The sequence below is a fragment of the Phyllobates terribilis genome, unplaced genomic scaffold (genome assembly GCF_046119375.1).
Source record: "Phyllobates terribilis strain yellow unplaced genomic scaffold, ASM4611937v1 Scaffold_12__6_contigs__length_324123572, whole genome shotgun sequence".
Lineage (NCBI taxonomy): Eukaryota > Metazoa > Chordata > Amphibia > Anura > Dendrobatidae > Phyllobates > Phyllobates terribilis.
This window is the reverse complement of record NW_027362772.1, coordinates 170,983,449-170,988,738: the sequence shown is the minus strand read 5'-3', so window position 1 is coordinate 170,988,738 and position 5,290 is coordinate 170,983,449.

Here is a 5,290-nt window from a genome sequence, read left to right as displayed (position 1 = left end):
TTTTTCAATTTTACCCTCGTGGGATATAAATTCTACCCACACACATTTGGAACTCTCCTGGGGTACGCTCACACATATTATTCCCTCATTGAGTGGATATTTTCACAAAAAAGTGAAATTTTCAAAAATCCAAAATATTGGCTGAAAACGACTAAATATCAAGGACTCATTGGGCGAATCGCTCTGGAACTGAAATCAGAATGCTCAATGAAATTTCCCCTATCTGAAAGTCTGATAAACGCCGGAAAATTGCTAAGTCCAAAAAAAAATTTTTTTCAACTTTTTTCAATTTTACCCCCGTGGGATATATATTCTACCCACACACATTTGGATCTCTCCTGGGGTACCCTCACACATATTATTCCCTCATTTAGTGGATATTTTCACAAAAAAGTGAAATTTTCAAAAATTCAGAAAATAGGCTGAAAACGACTAAATATCAAGGACTCATTGGGCGAATCGCTCTGGAACTGCAATCGGAACGCTCACTGACATTTCCCCTATCTGAAAGTCTGATAAACGCCGGAAAAATGACTAAGTCCAAAAAAAAATTTTTTTCAACTTTTTTCAATTTTACCCCCGTGGGATATAAATTCTACCCACACACATTTGGAACTCTCCTGGGGTACGCTCACACATATTATTCCCTCATTGAGTGGATATTTTCACAAAAAAGTGAAATTTTCAAAAATCCAAAATATTGGCTGAAAACGACTAAATATCAAGGACTCATTGGGCGAATCGCTCTGGAACTGAAATCAGAACGCTCAATGACATTTCCCCTATCTGAAAGTCTGATAAACGCCGGAAAATTGACTAAGTCCCAAAAAAAATTTTTTTCAACTTTTTTCAATTTTACCCCCGTGGGATATATATTCTACCAACACACATTTGGATCTCTCCTGGGGTACCCTCACACATAGTATTCCCTCATTTAGTGGATATTTTTACAAAAAAGTAAAATTTTCAAAAATCTAGAAAATTGGCTGAAAACGACTAAATATCAAGGACTCATTGGGCAAATTGCTCTGGAACTGAAATCGGAATGCTCGCTGACATTTCCCCTATCTGAAAGTCTGATAAACGGCTGAAAATGACTAAGTCCAAAAAAATTTTTTTTTCAACTGTTTTCAATTTTACCCCTGTGGGATATATATTCTACCCACTCACATTTGGAACTCTCCTGGGGTACCCTCACACATATTATTCCCTCATTTAGTGGATATTTTCACAAACAAGTGAAATTTTCAAAAATCCAAAATATTGGCTGAAAATGACTAAATATCAAGGACTCATTGGGCAAATCGCTCTGGAACTGAAATCGGAATGCTCGCTGACATTTCCCCTATCTGAAAGTCTGATAAACGGCTGAAAATGACTAAGTCCAAAAAAATTTTTTTTTCAACTGTTTTCAATTTTACCCCTGTGGGATATATATTCTACCCACTCACATTTGGAACTCTCCTGGGGTACCTTCACACATATTATTCCCTCATTTAGTGGATATTTTCACAAAAAAGTGAAACTTTCAAAAATCCAGAGAATTGGCTGATAACGACTAAATATCAAGGACTCATTGGGCGAATCGCTCTGGAACTGAAATCGGAATGCTCACTGACATTTCCCCTATCTGAAAGTCTCAAAAACGCCGAAAAATGACTAAGTCCAAAAAAAAAAATGTTTCAACTTTTTTCAATTTTACCCCCGTGGGATATATATTCTACCCACACACATTTGCAACTCTCCTGGGGTACCCTCACACATATTATTCCCTCATTTAGTGGATATTTTCACAAAAAAGTGAAATTTTCAAAAATCCAAAATATTGGCTGAAAACGACTAAATATCAAGGACTCATTGGGCGAATCTCTCTGGAACTAAAATCAAAACGCTCACTGACATTTGCCCTATCTGAAAGTCTGCTAAACGCCGGAAAAATGACTAAATCCCCAAAAAAATTTTTGCTCCTTTTTTCAATTTTACCCCCGTGGAATATATATTCTACCCACACACATTTGGAACTCTCCTGGGGTACCTTCACACATATTATTCCCTCATTTAGTGGATATTTTCACAAAAAAGTGAAATTTTCAAAAATCCAAAATATTGGCTGAAAACGACTAAATATCAAGGACTCATTGGGCGAATCGCTCTGGAACTAAAATCGAAACGCTCACTGACATTTGCCCTATCTGAAAGTCTGCTAAACGCCGGAAAAATAACTAAGTCCAAAAAAAATTTTTTTTAAACTTTTTTCAATTTTACCCCCGTGGGATATATATTCTACCCACACACATTTGGATCTCTCCTGGGGTACCCTCACACATAGTATTCCCTCATTTAGTGGATATTTTTACAAAAAAGTAAAATTTTCAAAAATCCAAAATATTGGCTGAAAACGACTAAATATCAAGGACTCATTGGGCGAATCGCTCTGGAACTAAAATCGAAACGCTCACTGACATTTGAACTATCTGAAAGTCTGATAAACGCCGGAAAAATGACGAAGTCCAAAAAAAAAAATTTTTCAACTTTTTTCAATTTTACCCCCGTGGGATATATATTCTACCCACACTCATTTGGAACTCTCCTGGGGTACCCTCACACTTATTATTCCCTCATTTTGTGGATATTTTTACAAAAAAGTGAAACTTTCAAAAATCCAGAAAATTGGCTGAAAACGACTAAATATCAAGGACTCATTGGGCGAATCGCTCTGGAACTGAAATCGGAATGCTCACTGACATTTCCCCTATCTCAAAGTCTCATAAACGCCGAAAAATGACTAAGTCCATAAAAAAAAATTTTTCAACTTTTTTCAATTTTACCCCCGTGGGATGTATATTCTACCCACACACATTTGGAGCTCTCCTCGGGTACGCTCACACATATTATTCCTTCATTTAGTGGATTTTTTCACAAAAAAGTTAAATTTTCAAAAATCCAAAATATTGGCTGAAAATGACTAAATATCAAGGACTCATTGGGCGAATCGCTCTGGAACTGAAATCGGAACGCTCACTGATATTTCCCCTATATGAAAGTCTGATCAACGCCGGAAAAATGACTAAGTCGAAAAAAAAAAAATTTTCAACTTTTTTCAATTTTAAACCCATGGGATATATATTCTACCCACACACATTTGGAACTCTCCTGCGGTACCTTCACACATATTATTCCCTCATTTAGTGGATATTTTCACAAAAAAGTGAAATTTTCAAAATTCCATAATATTGGCTGAAAACGTCTAAATATCAAGGACTCATTAGGCGAATCGCTCTGGAACTGAAATCGGAACGCTCACTGACATTTCCCCTATCTGAAAGTCTCAAAAACGCCGAAAAATGACTAAGTCCAAAAAATAAAATGTTTCAACTTTTTTCAATTTTACCCCCGTGGGATATATATTCTACCCACACACATTTGCAACTCTCCTGGGGTACCCTCACACATATTATTCCCTCATTTAGTGGATATTTTCACAAAAAAGTGAAATTTTCAAAAATCCAAAATATTGGCTGAAAACGACTAAATATCAAGGACTCATTGGGCGAATCGCTCTGGAACTAAAATCGAAACGCTCACTGACATTTGAACTATCTGAAAGTCTGATAAACGCCGGAAAAATGACGAAGTCCAAAAAAAAAAATTTTTCAACTTTTTTCATTTTTACCCCCGTGGGATATATATTCTACCCACACTCATTTGGAACTCTCCTGGGGTACCCTCACACTTATTATTCCCTCATTTTGTGGATATTTTTACAAAAAAGTGAAATTTTCAAAAATCCAGAAAATTGGCTGAAAACGACTAAATATCAAGGACTCATTGGGAGAATCGCTCTGGAACTGAAATCGGAATGCTCACTGACATTTCCCCTATCTCAAAGTCTCATAAACGCCGAAAAATGACTAAGTCCAAAAAAAAAAATATTTCAACTTTTTTCAATTTTACCCCAGTGGGATATATATTCTACCCACACACATTTGCAACTCTCCTGGGGTACCCTCACACATATTATTCCCTCATTTAGTGGATATTTTCACAAAAAAGTGAAATTTTCAAAAATCCAAAATATTGGCTGAAAACGACTAAATATCAAGGACTCATTGGGCGAATCGCTCTGGAACTAAAATCGAAACGCTCACTGACATTTACCCTATCTGAAAGTCTGCTAAACGCCGGAAAAATTACTAAGTCCAAAAAAAATTTTTTTTAAACTTTTTTCAATTTTACCCCCGTGGGATATATATTCTACCCACACACATTTGGAACTCTCCTGCGGTACCTTCACACATATTGTTCCCTCATTTAGTGGATATTTTCACAAAATAAGTGAAATTTTCAAAATTCCATAATATTGGCTGAAAACGTCTAAATATCAAGGACTCATTAGGCAAATCGCTCTGGAACTGAAATCAGAACGCTCACTGACATTTGCCCTATCTGAAAGTCTGATAAACGCCTGAAAAATGACTAAGACTAAAAAAAAATTTTTTTTCAACTTTTTTCAATTTTACCCCCGTGGGATATATATTCTACCCACACACATTTGGAACTCTCCTGGGGTACCTTCACACATATTATTCCCTCATTTAGTGGATATTTTCACAAAAAAGTGAAATTTTCAAAAATCCAAAATATTGGCTGAAAACGACTAAATATCAAGGACTCATTGGGCGAATCGCTCTGGAACTGAAATCAGAACGTTCAATGACATTTCCCCTATCTGAAAGTCTGAAAGACGCCGGAAAAATAACTAAGTCCAAAAAAAAATTTTTTTCAACTTTTTTCAATTTTACCCCCGTGGGATATATATTCTACCCACACACATTTGGATCTCTCCTGGGGTACCCTCACACATAGTATTCCCTCATTTAGTGGATATTTTTACAAAAAAGTAAAATTTTCAAAAATCCAGAAAATTGGCTGAAAACGACTAAATATCAAGGACTCATTGGGCAAATCGCTCTGGAACTGAAATCGGAATGCTCGCTGACATTTCCCCTATCTGAAAGTCTGATAAACGGCTGAAAATGACTAAGTCCAAAAAAATTTTTTTTTCAACTGTTTTCAATTTTACCCCTGTGGGATATATATTCTACCCACTCACATTTGGAACTCTCCTGGGGTACCCTCACACATATTATTCCCTCATTTAGTGGATATTTTCACAAAAAAGTGAAATTTTCAAAAATCCAAAATATTGGCTGAAAACGACTAAATATCAAGGACTCATTTGGCGAATCGCTCTGGAACTGAAATCGGAACGCTCACTGACATTTGAACT